General features: G+C 40.7%; 1 protein-coding gene across 2 annotated transcripts in view; it reads left to right on the top strand.

Moving 5' to 3' along the window:
• The window catches only part of APOLD1 (apolipoprotein L domain containing 1), a 53,317-nt gene that overhangs the window by 25,362 nt on the left and 11,194 nt on the right, over positions 1 to 16,761 (top strand). Inside the window, exon 1 of one of the 2 annotated variants that reach the window (XM_049882521.1) lies at positions 16,036 to 16,690. The exons of the other annotated variant lie outside the window; for it this stretch is intronic. The gene's annotated coding sequence lies outside the window, so the exon portion shown is untranslated. Of the gene's footprint in view, positions 1 to 16,035; positions 16,691 to 16,761 lie in introns of those variants that run through there. 2 annotated transcript variants of the gene reach the window in all.

A 16,761-nucleotide genomic window follows, 5' to 3' on the forward strand; every position in this document is an offset into this window, starting at 1 on the left:
AAATAATCCCGAGAAACTGGGCTATATGAAGAAGAACAGGGCATCAGGATTGGAAGAAGACTTATTGACAACTTGCGTTATGCAGATGGTACAACCTTGCTTGCTGAAAGTGAAGAGGACTTGAAGCACTTACTGATGAAGATCAAAGAAGATCATAGCCTTCAGTATGGATTACACCTCAACATAAAGAAAACAAAAATCCTCACAACTGGACCAACAAGTAACACCATGATAAACGGGGAAGAGATTGAAGTTGTCAGGGATTTCATTTTACTTCGATCCACAATCAACACCTATGGAAGCATCAGTTAGGAAATCAAATGACCCACTGCATTGGGCAAATCTGCTGCGAAAGGCCTCTTTAAAGTGTTGAAAAGCAAAGATGTCACCTTGAAGACTAAGGCCTGATCCAAGCCATGATGTTTTCAATCGTCTCATATGCACGTGAAAGCTGAACAGTGAATAAGGAAGACCGAAGAAGAGTTGATGCCTTTGAATTGTGTTGGTGAAAAGTACTAAATATACCATGGACTGCCAAAAGAATGAACAAATCTGTCTTGGAAGAAGTACAACCAGGATGCTCCTTAGAAACAAGGCTGGCGAGACTGCATCTTACATAGTTAGAACATGTTATCAGGAGGGATCAATCCATGGAGAAGGACATCATCCTTGGTATAGTAGATGGTCAGTGAAAAAGAAAAAGACCCTCAACAAGGTGGATTGATATGATGGCTGCAACAATGGGCTCAAGTGTAACAATTGTGAGGATGGTGCAGAATGGGGCAGTATTTCATTCTGTTTTACATAGGGTTGCTATGAGTTGCAGTCGACTCTATGGCATCTAACAACAGCAGGAAACTTGGATGCTTTTGCTTTGGTCCAGTTGTGCTGGCTTCCCCTGTATTGTGTGTTGTTCTTCCCTTCAGCAAAGTTGATACTTGTCTACTATCTCATAAGTGATTATTCTTCCCCCTCGCCCCCCACCCTTGTAACCATCAAAGGGTGTATTTTCCTGTGTGTCTTGGTTATATAGTGCTGCTATAATAGAAATATCACGAGTGCATGGCTTTAACAAAGAGAAATTTATTCTCTCACAGTCTGGGAGGATAGAAGTCCAAATTCGGAGTGCCAGCTCTAAGGGAAGGCTTTCTCTCTCTGTCAGTTCTGAGGGAAGGTCCTTGTCATCAATCTTCCCTTGGTGTAGGAGCTTTTCCATGCAGGAACCTCAGGTCCAAAGGACCCACTCTGCTTCTAATACTGCTTTCTTGGTGGTATGAGGTCCCTATGTCTCTCTGCTTGCTTCTCTCTCTTTTATATCTCAAAAGAGATTGGCTCAAGACAAAATCCAATCTTGTACATTGAGTCCTGTCTCATTATCATAATTTCTGCTAATCCTATCTCATCAATATCATAGAGACAGAATTTATAACACACAGGAAGATCACATCAGATGACAAAATGGTAGACAATCACAATAATGGGAATCGTGGCCTACCCAAATTGATACACATATTTTTGAGGGACACGATTCAATCCATGACACTGTGTGTAAACCTTTTCTTGAGTTCTTAAAATAGTAGTCTCATACAATATTTGACTGACTTATTTCACTCAACATAATGCCCTCCGGATTCATCCATGTTGTAAGATATTTCACGGATTCATCATCGTTCTTTATCATTATCTAGTATTCCACTACGTGTATGATTTTTTTTATCCATTCATCTGTTGCTGTCCATTCAGGTTGTTTCCATCCTGTTGCTATTGTGAATAGTGCTGCAATGAACATGGCTGTGCATATGTCCATTCGTGTTATGGCTCTTATATCTCTAGGGTATATTCCTAGGAGCGGAATTGCTAGATCATATGGTATTTCTATTTCTAGCTTTTTGTTTTTGTTGTTATGTACTGTCGAGTCAGTTTTGACTCATAGTGACCCTATGTACAACACAACAAAACACTGCCTCGTCCTGTGCCATCCTCACAATCATTGAGTCGTTATTATGCTTGTTCCCATTGTTGCAGCCACTATGGCAATCCATCTCTTTGAGGGTCTTCCTCTTTATCACTGACCCTCTACGTTACCAAGCATAATGTCCTTCTCCAGGGACTGATCCCTCCTGATAACATGTCCAAAGTATGTGAGATATAGTCTCTCATCCTTGCTTCTAAGGAGCATTCTGGTTGTACTTCTTCGAAGACAGATTTGTTCATTCTTTTGGCAGTCCACGGTACATTCGATATTCTTCAGCAACACCACAATTCAAAGGCATCAGTTCTTCTCCGGTCTTCCTTATTCATTGTCCAGCTTTCACATGCGTATGATGCGATTGAAAATACCATGGCTTGGGTCAGGTGCACCTTAGTCTTCAGGGTGACATCTTTGCTCTTCAACACTTTAAAGAGGTCCTCTGCAGCAGATTTGCCCAATGCAATGCGTCTTTTGATTTCTTGACTGCTGCTTCCATGGCTGTTGATTGTGGATCCAAGTAAAATGGAATTCTTGACAACTTCAATCTATTCTCCATTTATCATGATGTTGTCATTGGTCCAGCTGTGAGGATTTTTGTTTTCTTTATGTTGAGGTGCAATCCATACTGAAGGCCATGGTCTTTGATCTTCATTACTAAGTGCTTCAAGTCCTCTTCACTTTCAGCAAGCAAGGTTGCGTCATCTGCCAAAAGAACAAACAAATCTGTCTTGGAAGAAGTACAACCAGAATGCTCCTTGGAAGCAAGGATGAGAAACTATATCTCACATACTTTGGACATGTTATCAGGAGGGATCAGTCCCTGGAGAAGGACATTATGCTTGGTAACGTAGAGGGTCAGTGATAAAGAGGAAGACCCTCAAAGAGATGGATTGCCATAGTGGCTGCAACAATGGGAACAAGCATAATAACAATTTAATGATTGTGAGGATGACACAGGACGAGGCAGTGTTTTGTTCTGTTGTACATAGGGTCACTATGAGTCAAAACTGACTCGACAGTACCTAACAACAAAAACAAAAAGCTAGAAATAGAAATACCATATGATTTAGCAATTCCACTTCTAGGAATATAGTATAGTATGGTATGGTATGGTACTATACGGTATGGTACAGTATGGCATTATTATATATTTCTTGACTTTAAACTACTCAGTATCCCCTTGTTCTGTCAGAACAGTTGCCTCTTGATCTATGTACAGGTTCCTCATGAGCACAATTAAGTGTTCTGGAATTCCCATTCTTCTCAACGTTATCCATAATTTGTTATGATCCACACAATCGAATGCCTTTGCATACTCAATAAAACACAGGTAGACATCTTTCTGGTGTTCTCTGCTTTCAACCAGAATCCATCTGACATCAGCAATGATATCTCTGGTTCCATGTCCTCTTCTGAATTTGGCTTGAATTTCTGATAGTTCCCTGTCAATATACTGCTGCAGCCACATTTGAATGATATTCAGCAAAATTTTACTTGGGTGTGATATTATTGATATTGTTTGAAAATTTCTGCATTCGGTTGAATCACCTTTCTTTGGAATAGGCATAAATATGGATCTCTTTCAGTCAGTTGGCCAGGTAGCTGTCTTCCAAATGTCTTAACATAGATGAGTGAGCACTTCCAGTGCTGCATCTATTTGTCAAAACATCTCAATTGATATTCCATCAATTCCTGGGGCCTACACTTTGAGGGACTGAATAGCTGGGCTGGAACCTGGGGATCATGGTCTCCAGGGACATCTAGGTCAATTAGCATAGCATAGTTCAAAATGAAAATGTTCTACATCCCATTTTGGTGAGTAGTGTTTGGCATCTTAAAAGCTTGTGAGTGACCATTGAAGATAAATCTGTTGGTCCCATCCTGTTTAGAGGAAAGGAAAATGAAGAAAACCAAAGACACGAGGAAAATATTAGCCCAAAAGGCTAAAAGACCACATGAGCCAGAGGCTCCACCAGCCTGAAACCAGAAGAACTAGATGGTGCCCAGCTACCACCAATGACTGTCCCAATTGGAGCAGGAGAAAAATATAGAGCAGAATTCAAATTCAAGAAAAAAGACCAGACTTACTGGTCTGACAGAGACTGGAGGAAACCTCAAAACTATGGCCCCCAGATACTCTGCTAACCCAAAACTAAAACCATTCCTGAAGCCCACTTTTCAGACAAAGATTAGACAGGCCTATAAACCAAAAAATAACACACATGAGAAATGTGCTTCTTAGTTCAATCAAATATATGAGACTAAATGGGCAGCTCCTGTCCAAAAGCAAGACAGGAAGGCAGAAAGGGACAGAAACTGGATGAATGGACGCAGGGAACCCTGGGGTAGAAAGGGGGAGAGTGCTCTCACATTGTGGGGATTGCAACCAAAGTCACAAAACAATATGTATACAAATTTTTGAATGAGATATTAACTTAAGCTATAAACTTTCACCTAAGGCACAATTAAAAAAAGAAAGAAGAATATTCTGGGCAGGTTTAACAGTGGATTAGATACTACAGAACTGACCTTGAAGACATAGAAATAAAAAGCATCCAAAATGAAGCAGAGAGAAAAACAACCGAAAAAAATAACTAATAAACAGAGCATCATTGAGCTGTGGGACAACTTTAAGCAACCTAATATACATATAATTGGAGTCCTAGAAGTGGCAGGAAGAGGGACCAGAAAAAATATTTGGCAAAATAATGGCTACAAATTTTCCAAATTTGACAAAAACTATAAATTCATAGATTTAAAAAGCTCGACAAAACTCAAGCACAAGAAACATGAAGAAAATTATGCCAAGGCAGATCATAATCAAATTGCTTAAAATCAGTGATTAAGAGAAAATACTAAAATTAGGTAGAGGGGAAAAAAGACACATTATCTACAGAAGAACAAAAATAAGAGTGACAGCAGACTTGTAAATAAAGGCAGAAAACAGTAGAACAACACCTTGAAAGAAAAAACCTGTCAATCTAAAATTCTATATTTAGCAAAAGTATCTTTTGAAATGAAGTAAAGATGCACAGATTCTTCCTGTCTAGGTAGTTAATAAGGTGGTACAATGGTTAAGTGCTCTGCTGCTGCCCGAAAGGTTGGTGGCTTGAACCCACTAGCCACTCCACAGAATAAAAGACTGTTGATCTGCTCCCAGAAAGATAAACCCTATGGAGCAGTTTTACTCCATCCTATAGGGTCACTATGAGTCGGAATGAACTTGATGGCACGCAACAACAACAGATAGCTAATAGTGTGTACCAAACCACAGAATCATTTCTTAACATGCACAGGTCTGTGGGTGATCTGGGGTTGATTGATCTTGGCTGGGCTTGCCTGAGCAGCTCTGCTGATCTTGGCTGGGTTTGTTCACTCTTTGTGTGTTTGTGTGTTGTCTGGGATCTGCTAATCTAGGCTGGGCTTGGCTGGGATGTCTCAGCTGGGATGGCTCTACTTCACATAGCTCGTATCCTCCTTTTGTGACTGAAGGCTAACCCAGGGATGTTTTCCTCACAGTGGTGACAGAGAGCAAGCAGAAACACATAAGACTCTTAGGGCCTAGATAGAACTCTGTCATTTCTGCTCCATTCTGTTGGCTAAAACAAGTCAAATGCCTAAACCCAAAGTTAAAGATCAAGGAAATATACATATTCCTTAGCGGGAAAAAGTTACTGGCAAAGGGTGTGGATACACGAAAGTGCAAAAAATTTAGGGCCAGTAATTCAATCTTCTATAATACCAAAGGTAGAAAGTATCTAATTGTCTGTGCTTGGGTCATGAGTTCATTCCTTAACCATTCTTTGTGGTTGGGGTGGGGACATGGTAGTTTTGATTGGCAGCTGCAATTGCACCACATGCTTGAAGTGGGCAAGAAGGTCTGTTCCACAAAAGAAGGAAGAGATGCTGATCCGAAAAGAAAGGGTAAGTGCTGGAAAACAAAACAAGCAATGTCCACTACTATGCCTGTGTGCATTGTCTCATCAGTTCCTACAATCACCCTTTAAGATAGGTATGACTAAGGTCCTTTTTTAATAGTTGAGGAAATTGAGGTTAAGTAGCTTGTCCAAGATGAGACAGTAAGTGGTGGAGTTTTTGGATTAAACAAACAAACAAAAAGGTTTATTTGCTCACCAAAGCTATAGCAATCAAGACATAGTGTTTATTGAAAGGATACACACACACATCAATGGAACAGAATACAGAGTCCAGAAATAGACCCCACACGTGTATTAAAAAAAAAAACAAAAAAAAACCTATTGCCATTGAGTCAATTCTGACTCATAGCCACCCTGTAGGACAGAGTAGAACTGCCCCATAGGGTTTCTAAGGAGCTCCTGGCGGATTCGAACTGCCAACCAACCATTTGGTTAGCAGCAGTGGGTTTTAACTGCTGCACCACCAGGGTTTCCAAATGTGTATTGGTTTTCCAGTCAGATTCTGACTCATGGCGACCCTGTGTGTGACAGTGTAGAGCTGTGCTCCATGGGGTATTCCATGGCTGTGACCTTTCAGAAGTAGATTGCCAGGCCTTTCTTCTGAAGTGCCTCTGAGTGGATATGAACCACAAACCTTTTGGTTAGCAGCCAAGCACTCAACCGTTTGTGCCACCCAGGGAACTTACACATATACAGTCAACTGATTTTTGACAAAAGTGTAAAGGCAATTCTATGCAGGAAGGGTAGTCTTTTGAATGAATGATGCTGAAACAAATGGACAACCATGTTAAAAAAAAATCTCAACCCGTACCTTACACCTTATACAAAAATTATCTCAAGATGGATCATAGACCCAAATGTAAAGCTATACAACTTTTTTAAAGAGAAAACATAGGAGAAAACCTTTATGACCTTGAGTGAGGGAAAGAATTCTTAGATCTGACATTAAAAGCACAATCCATAAGAGAAAAAAATTGATACATTGGATTTCATCAAAATAGAAAAACTTTTGATTTATGAAAGACTCTGTTAAGAGAATGAAAAGACAAGGAACAGACTAAGGGAAGATATTTGCAAATCCCATATCTCAAAAAGTCCTTATATGCAGAATATATAAGAACTTTCAAAACTTAAGAATAAACAATTCAGTTTAAAAAATGGGCAAAATATTTTAACAAATACTTCAGCAAAGAAGATATATAGATGCCAAATTAGCACATGAAATCATACTCAACATCATCAGCAATTAGGGAATTGCAGATAAAACCACAATGAGATAATGCCACATACCTATTAGAATGGCTAAAAACAAAACAAAAATGACAATACCAAATGCTGACAAAGATGTAAAGCAACTAGAAATCTTATATATTGCTGGTAGGAATGCAAAACAGTATAATAACTTTGGAAACTAGTTTGCTAGTTTCTTATAAAGATGTACTTACCATATGAGCCAGTAATCCTAGGTATTTATTCAAGAGAAATAAAAATGTGTGTTCACACACACACACAAATTGTTCATGAATGTTTATTTCAGCTTTATTTATAATCACTAAAAGCTGGAAGCCCAAATGTCCTTCAGAAATTGAATGAATAAACACACTGTGGTACATCCATACAATGGAATACTACTCAGCAATAAAAAAGGAAAGAACTATTTATACATGCGACAACATGGTTGAATCTCAAATACATCTTGCTAAGTGAAAGCGGCCAGACTCAAAAGGCTACAAGCTATATGATTCCATTCATATGATAATCTCAAAGAGGCAAAAGTAAAGATACCAGGGATTTGGGATGAAAAGAGGTGTTGATTACAAAGAGGCAGCACCAGAGAATTACTTGGGCTGATGTAACACTTCTCTACCTTGATGGTGGTGGTGGCCTCATGTTGCTGCTTCACTTCCAAGTCAAGAGGAGAGTAAAGATGCACAAATTTTCCTATTCAGAGAGCCAATATTCCAGAAAGAAATCTTAACTTCTACTTTCTGATTAAGTTAAAAGTCATATCTACCAGACGAATTCTCTGCAAGGGCTTTAGATCACCAGTGGAAAATTTCAGAGTCAAAGACAAGCCCTAAATGCCTAGAAAATTCATCATATATAAGGCGTGGGAAGCAGGATGATGGCCCACAAAGATGTCCACATCCTAATCCTCAGAACCTGTGAATATGTTACTTTAAATGGCAAAAGGGGCTTTGCAGATGTGATTAAGATTAAGGACCTTGAGATAGGGACACGAGCCTAGATTATCCAGGTGGGTCCAATCGAATCACAGGAATATTTAAAAGCAAAAATGGAGAACCTTTGTTGGTTGTGGTCAGAGGGAGATATGACTACTGGAGGATGATCAGAAGAAGGAGGAAGGGGGCAAGCCAAGGAATGCAGGCAGCCTTTAGGACCCGGAAAAGGCTAAATAAATAAAAATAAACAGATTTTCCCCTAGAGCCTCCAGCAAGGAACGGAGCCTAGCCAACACTTTGAGTTTAGCCCAGTGAGACCCATGTTGGACTTCTAATCCACATAACTGTTAAGATGTTAAATTTGTGTTGTTTCAAGTCATAAGTGTGTGGTAACTTGTTATAGCAGCAAAAGAAAACTAATAATGAGACTGCGTTATTCGTAAGCACAGGGCGGGGCGGGGCGGTGGTGGGAATTATTAAGAGTAGGGAACTGCCTGATTTCCTGATTCCTCAGGCCTCCACTCTAGGTAGGTGATCTATTTGTTCACTTTCAGTATCAGTAGCATTACCACTGGGATCTGATCCTGGCAGTAAACCTCTGGGGTGCCCTGCCTTAGAACTAGTATTAAACTGGACTCTTCTTACTGGTGCCCAGTGTTACTGAAATCCTTCTCGGGCTCTTGACTTCCTGTTGGCCTCATCCTGACCCCAGTTTCAGACCCCAGTGTCTGCCCCTGCCATGAGGTCCATGCTTCTGATCCACTTTGTTGTTCTTACATGCCATGGAGTTGATTTCTACTCACTGTGACCCAATGTGACAGAGTAGGACGGCCTCACAGGGTTTTCTAGGCTGTAATCTTTACGGGGAACAGATCGCCAGGTCTTTTCTCCTACAGAGCTGCTGGGTGGATTCAAACACGCCGACTTTTCAGTTAGCAGCCGAGCACTTAACCGTTGCTACACTGAGGCTTCTTCCTAATCTGCTCTGCTTGCCCTCTCTCAAATGCCACTACAAACTTGTACCTGTCACCACACACTTACTTCACTCTGACACAGCTTTATCTTCCTTCAACTTCTTGCTTGCTTGGAACTTTATTTTATGCCTGTATGACAGAGGAAAAATACATTAAAATGATGTGCTGGTAATACTTCCTCACTTTCTTGTCTGTAAGGAAGAATGAATCCTTTGTTTACCCAGCTCACTAGAGGGCCTTTGTTGAATTAAGCAGGGCGATTGGCAGTGAGAAGAATTAGAAAGCTGAGAGGAGACCAAAGTGCTTTACCCAACACAAAACGAAGGAGGTATTTGGAAGAAACTTTTATGAGGTGAAGATTAGAGAGAGGAGGAAGTAGAAGGGTATGTAAGGAAGAAAGCAGAGATGGATGAGCTACTCTAAGCTGTAGAACATTTGAGGAAACAGAAGGAAATTTAAAGAACACTTAAAAAAGTATTTTATTTTTGGTGAAAATATATACAGCAAAACACGCTCTCATTCAACAATTTCCACACATAATGTTCAGTGATATTGATTACATTCTTCACATTGTGTCAACCTTCTCTTATCTCTGTTCTAGTTGTTTCGCTCCCGTTAACTTAGACCCACTGCCCTCCCCAGATTTCTCATCTATGCCTTAGTGTAACTGTTGTCCATTTGGTCTCAGATAGATAATTTTTTTTTTAAAGAGTTAGGTACTAAGGGTGACATTCTTCACTTTGTGAGCTAAATTGTTAGTTTAAAGGTGACTTCAGGGGATATAGTTTGGCTTGGAAGTTTAAAGAGTATCTCGGGGCAATAGTCTTGGGGATTCCTCCAACCTCAATGGTCCAGTAAGTCTGGATTCTCAAAGAACATTTTAAAGGATGTTTTTCCTATATAATGTGTGGTGTAACACTCTCCTTGCCTCCCTAAGAAACGTTCAGTTGGGTTTGTGGAAGATCGGGTGCCTTAAGTGCTAAGATTGGCATTAAGGCAAGGGCGGTATGACCCAAGAACAACCCAAATAGGGTCAGGCATTCCTTGCTCCTTTCTTTTATTGTCAAGCTCCCTGGACATGAATTCAGGCATATCTGACCTGTGGCACTTGCCGGCCCCTCACTTTCTCAGCCTGAGCCCTCTGGAAGGCAGAGTCTGAAGCAGAAAATCAACTATTGGCCCTTTATTTGCAAGGTGAAAGCCCAGGGTGGTGAGGGGGAGGAAAAAAAGAAAGACAAGGAAAGATGAAAAGCGACCTTTCCAACAGCAGGTCTTTCAGCAGGCATGTTTGTTCAGTGCTCAGGATACTTCAGAAAGGTTGCAAGAAGAAGCTGCAGCTCACAGTAGCTGAAGGAAGGGAGAAAGAAAAGGTCAGTTATCTGCCAGCTGCCTCTTGTCTCCCATTTCCCTTGGTCAAGTTTCACCCTCCAAACCAGTTGTCATCAAGTTGATCCTGACTCGTGGCAACCCCATGTGTGTCAGAGTAGAACTGTGCTCCATAAGGTTTTCAATGGCTGATTTTTTTCAGAAGTAGATAGCCAGGGCTTTCTTCTCAGGTGCCTCTGAGTGGACTCAAACCTCCAACCTTCAGGTTAAAAGTCCAGCGCGTTAACTGTTTGCACCTTACTAAAAAACTACCCAGTGCCGTCGAGTCGGTATGTGGTTTGCACCTTACAAAGAGCTAAACCCCTCACACTTCCAGAAGGTATCTTCTGGCCACTGTGTAATCACTCAGGAAGTTAATTTCACTCCTGGCAGTGTGGCTATTTCCTCCAAGTCTGGAAATGGGGAGCAACTTGCTTGGGTGGGGCACTGACCGAAAGGAAAGAAAAAAAAAAAAAAACCAGCCGTTGTGGGAATCTGAGAAGGCTTAAAACATTTGTTTCTGTGATTGAGAAAAGGCTTCATTTAAATCTTGCTCCAAATTGTGAATCTTGTTTTTTAGGTGCAGAACTAGTAAGTGTATACACATAGGGTAAAGACATACGAAAAACCATTCGTGAGAGTGGGAAAACATTCTCTTTTAACTGGTAATGCCTGAGAAATCTTATCTTTAGACTTCCAGATTAGTACCATGACAGTTTCTATCATCTTGCCTTTAAAAAATCAAGTTATTTAGTTACCTGTAATATATACATATACTTTCCTGGTTAAAAACAATTCACACAAAAACTTTCCTTCCAGGCAAAGGGAGCTCCTTAGAGTAACACCTAGCTTTTCTGTGGCCTGTACTAACTGTGCCCCTGGGCTTCAGGAGGGCATGATTTCATTGGCAAATTTGGGGAAAATAAAGTGGGCATGCTCAGCTCATTTCTATCCACTTCCCTCTTTGGAATCCAGCCAGCATGTGGTCCTCTCATGGCGCAGGCTGACACTCCCACCACCAGTACAGGCACCTCTGCTCTGGGCCAGCTCTGTTGGGTCTTTCTCACTCTGCAGCCTAGTCCTGGGAAGGTCTTCTGACCTTCTTGTTAAACTACATCCTACAAACCACCTTTATCAGTAATAAAGGTGACAATTTGGCCTTCTTCTGTCTCTATCTTTCTTCTTCATTTGTTTTGAACTAAGAAAAGGAAGGGGAGTTCGATTTATTGGGAATCCCTCCACTGTTCCAACATTTGGTGCACTAGCCAGGAAATTGATATATAAGAAACCAAGAGCGAAATTTGGGAGACTCAAGTGATGATACATGAGGAGTGACTGAGGGTTCTGGAGTAGCCAGGGGTTGGCCTTGTACTTTAACGTGTGTGCAGATATTTTGATCTTGGCAGTTGGCATGGGCTCATATTAGGCCAGGCAAGTTTTTACGGTTGCGCAGTTGGCTCTGAACAGCTGTGGCCTGGGGATAAAGACCTCGGCGAAACCACCCAGAGAGGTAGGAGGGCCTTGGCAAAAGCGCAGGGGCTATGGAAGGGCCTTAGCAGGGACCCACAGACTGAAGGGGCCTTAATAGGCAGGCACAGGTGAAGCAAGGATTCGATTATAGGGGCAAAGAAGCAGTCTTTTCAAATATAGTCCTTTTAGACATTAAGGGAGTGGGAAGCTGTTTACTATTTTTGAACTCTAGGACAGCTGGGTTCTCTATGGAGCACAGAGTGTTAGTGAGATATTAGTTTTCAATGTGTTAGTGCTAGGTCTAAGTGGGCAATGTAAACAAAGAGCCCCACTTTTAGTTCCTCTTAGGTTCTTCTGAACTATCTTCAAAGGCAAAAGACAGCAGTGTGGATGGATGAAGTTTAAATATATGTGGCTCAAGAATCATTTCCTCTACTTGTTCTCAAGGTTGCTAGAAACTGGGTATTTAGGTATGGTGGGGAAGCCCTCCCCAGGTGATACTTCTCCTGGTTGTTGTTGTTATTAGGTGCCATCGAACCCGCCCGACTCATGACAACCCCAATGCACAATAGAACAAAACGCTGCCCGGTCCTGCACCATCCCCCTGATTGCTTGCAGATTGGACTGCTGTGATCCATTCGGGTTTCTTAGGCCTAATGAATTCCACAGAAAAAGCCACTGTGGCAAGGAATAAGAGTGGCTGCTCACTAGATTATGGGGGCTTTGTTGTACCAGAGTTCACCTTCATTGCAGCACTGCAGTCAGGAACCTCCCCTTTAAAGAGGAAATGGAAGTTAAAATGTTTTGAATATCTAGGTAGAAAAGCACAGAACCTCAGATAAGATCTGATAACTGAAGATGTTGGCATCGTGCATTTCTAAACTTTGCAAGAAGGTAACACCCTTTCTAATGCTCTGCCTGATAGCGCTGAAGTTAAGCTATGGCTAAAAGATTTCTGCTAACTGGGCTTAAATGCTGACTCGTTGGCATTGGTCAGCTAGCATCTTGGTGAGGCTGCAGTCCTGGCAATGGTCTTTGGCAACTCGAAGTACTGATTCTGTGTGTGCAATTTTGCTTGAGGTAACTGCTAGGAATTGGCTTGCTTTCTGAATGTGCTGAGTGTACAGACAGTGCTGTGATCATTTTACATGTCCTACTAAATCTTTGGAGCCCTGGTGACCTAGTGGTTCAGAGTGTGGCTGCTAACCAAAAGGTCAGCAGTTCAAATCCACCAGCTGCTCCTTGGAAACCCTATGGAGCAGTTCTGCTCTGTCCTACAGGGTCGCTATGAGTCAGAACCAACTTGAGAGCACCTAACAACAACAATTAAGTCTATAGACTCTTTAGGGGAGAAAAAGGTACATCATGGATTTGACTTTTTTTTTTTAGTTTGGAGGCACTGAAGGAATTACACCGACTCTGATGAGATACAACTCATGTTATAGGTGCTAACAGAATGCTGACTGTGAAGTTCCTCCCAGCTGAAGCAAAGCAGAATAAGAAGTTGGAAGATGAATTTTAGACTTTAACTTCTTTGAATATTAACCCACAAAAGCAAAATAACTTTATTTTGAACTTTACTTTCTTTGGAATTCAATGCCTCATGATTTTGACTTACAAGAGGTTTTCATTTCTTAGACATTAATTTCTTCCTAAGAATTTGACAAGGGGAAGGGGATTATGTTAAAAACTGTTTCCTCAACATCGTTGGCTTCTTATTATTGAGCTTCTTTACGCATTTTATTATTGGAATAATTTACTTTTGTCTTTTAATCTCATTGCCAATCCTCTGATATGCTATGTGGACAGTATGGATGAGCATAATCCAAATAGGAACCGTGGATACAGAATGACATTGAACTATTTAAAAAGACAACAACAACAAACTTTATGAAAGGTGTTTAATCTCACTCATAATCAGGGAGTGCATTTAAAAACTGCAGCATAACCAAAACCAAACTTGTTGCTGTTGAGTCGATTCTGACTCCTAGAGACCCTATAGGACAGAGTAGAACTGCCCCGTTGGGTTTCCAAGCAAATCTTACGGAAGCGGGCTGCCACATTTTTCTCCTGCGGAGTGACTAGTGGGTCCTAACTGCTGATCATTTGATTAGCAACTGAGTATGTAACCACTGCACCACCACGGCTCCTTAAACTGCAGCATCGTATTCCAAATAGTAGTTTTAACGAGCCATTTCCTTACTGAAGAAAATTTAGGTGATTTTAAACTTATTATTACATACAACGCTCCATGGACATCTGTGTGTTGCCGTCTGGAGCCTATTTCTGCGTTTGAGATGTTAAACCTTGTATACCTAAGCCCAGAATGTGACAGCAAACATCTTGGTATCTGGGCCCCAAATAGAAGTTGTGTATTACGTGGGTGCACTCGGAAACTTATCATCAGAATGTTCTTTGAATTTTATTCTTAATCATGTGCTTAATCAAATGCATGTAGAGACTACTGGGACTTTTTCTGCTCAGATTAGCTCAAACAATCAGAAATTGTTCTCTTTCCTCGAAATAAAGCTGATTGAAGGATTACATTGTCTGAATAGCTGTAGGATTCAGAGACTCCTTTATAAAGGCTTATTTCATTTTTAGGTGTTAAAAATATCCATGATTTCTTCTGGATTAGTGGTTTAAACATGCACGTTTTACCTGAGCCTTACTTTTGCTTTTATCATAGCCGTAGCGTCTTTGTTGCTCATTAGATGTAAGTATGTTCCAGGGAGAGGAAATTGTTCAATCTCGGCCCAGGATGCAGAGACAATATTTATCACATTCTAAATATGCATGTCTTTTGTTTCAGCAATTCCAGTTTTAGGAATCTATCCCACAGGTATAGCAGCAAGAGTACACACACACACACACACACACACACACACATTCAGCACAGCATTGTTTGTACTGACGAACAATGGAAAATATGACACATGTCCACAATAAAGGAGTGGAGAAATAAGTCATGACCTGCCCATATAATGAGTGACAGCTACATATACCACTTTGGAAAAACGTCTGTATACCAGAGGGTCCTGGCAGAAAACAGAATTCATCCCAGTTGTTTCTAATGAAGAGATTTTAAGGAAAGGTTTACTGACAGAGGCTGGGCTTAATGCAAACTAAGAAGGGATGGCAAATAGTTACTAGCCGTACTGGAAAGCTATTACCACTCTAGGGCCTAAGGTGTTATCTCCTCCTAGAGGGAGCAAAGAGTATAACAGGAGCCCAGCGAAATTTGGAACCTGGGAGGCAGGGCCACCGAGTGGAACTGTAGTCAAACAGGGATACAGTTACTGGCAAAGACAGAGCAGAAGTAGGGAAGAAGCAAGGAAGGAATACTCCAGCTTCTCTCTCCTGTTCTCTGATCTCTTGTTTGGAATACTCCAGCTTCTCTCTCCTGTTCTCTGATCTCTTGTTTGGAATACTCCAGCTTCTCTCTCCTGTTCTCTGATCTCTTGTTTGTGCCGCCATTGGCTGAACCCAATCGGAAGCACCTGGAAAGGGAGCCTGGGTGAGGCAGTCCACAGGCCTCAGCCTACTGGAGCACAGAAAGCAAGTCAGAGAGAAGGTCAGAAAAGGATCTGTGGGGTGTAGAAAGGCAAGCAGAATTTCCATGATACATTTTTTTTAATGGAAAAAAAGTTGCATAGCAATATATACGATACATTATTTTTGTGAAAGAAAATCACAACCACAAATTTGAAATACCCGTATTGGTATAATCATAGAAATGCTGTCAGGACATATAGGAAACTATAAACCTCGGTATGGATGAAAACAGATGAGGGGGGACTTTTATTTCTGTCTACATTTTATATTATATAAATTCATTACAGGAAGCATGTACTCCTTTTGTGACTATGAAAATAAAGATAAACCATATTTTCCATAAAAAGAAAGCATTATGACTTCCAAGGTGAAGAAAAATAATTATGCGTGGAGAAACACCACCAGAAATCCTATAGAACCTGCCTTCCCTCTTTTTCAAAGTTGGTTCAAACTTTCTTAGCAAGAGAAATTAAAAGTAGCAATAATTTTTAACATGCTAATTTTTTTAGGAAAAAATGCATTATACAAAGTGATCTTCTCACCTCATTTAAAAGCAAATAGAGTTGAAAAGCATTAAAACAGCAACAACAAATAACTAGACAATAACCATCAGGGTATTGGGAGTAACTTTCAGGATGTTGGAAAAAAGTCCTTGCTTGGCTGTAATGTTTAATGTGAACTAGCCGAACTCTTCTATAAAAATAGGCTATAAGCAAAGTTGAAAAAGAAAGCCAATATCCAGCATTCTTTCACCTTTAAAAGGACACACTGAAAACAAAACTATGCAAGTTGTCCAAGAGCCGAGGAATCGCTTCTGTAGATACGAAAGAAGCAGGTGTTAAAATCAAGGTTGCAATGGCTTTTGTATATGTCTGGAAACTTAGTCTTAATGACTAAGACTGGGAGATGAAAAGACAAAGGCAATAGTCCTGGGTGATAAGAGCACCTTTATGGCTACTGGAGGGGTGTGGACTCAGGCACAGTTTTTCTGGCACAAGAGGAAAAGGCATGTGGTAAACTAGATACACTGTAATAGGGCCCATGGGGCAAAAGCTTTTATATAAATGATGTAATGTGTGTTTTCACCACGTGAGTCCCAGGTGTTCTGTGCAGGTGTCCACACCGGTGGAAAAGGAAGTGAAACCAACTTAAACTGGCTTTAGTAGATCATATCAGGGTGACTGGGGCTGTTGAAGAGCTTCCTGTGTCAGAGATGTCCAGAAGAATGAACAAGTAAGATTATCAAAGATATACATTTTTTTTTTCCAGTAAAAGGCTATCATGGTAGATTCTCCTTTTAAGAA

Source organism: Elephas maximus, chromosome 4 (genome assembly GCF_024166365.1).
Source record: "Elephas maximus indicus isolate mEleMax1 chromosome 4, mEleMax1 primary haplotype, whole genome shotgun sequence".
Lineage (NCBI taxonomy): Eukaryota > Metazoa > Chordata > Mammalia > Proboscidea > Elephantidae > Elephas > Elephas maximus.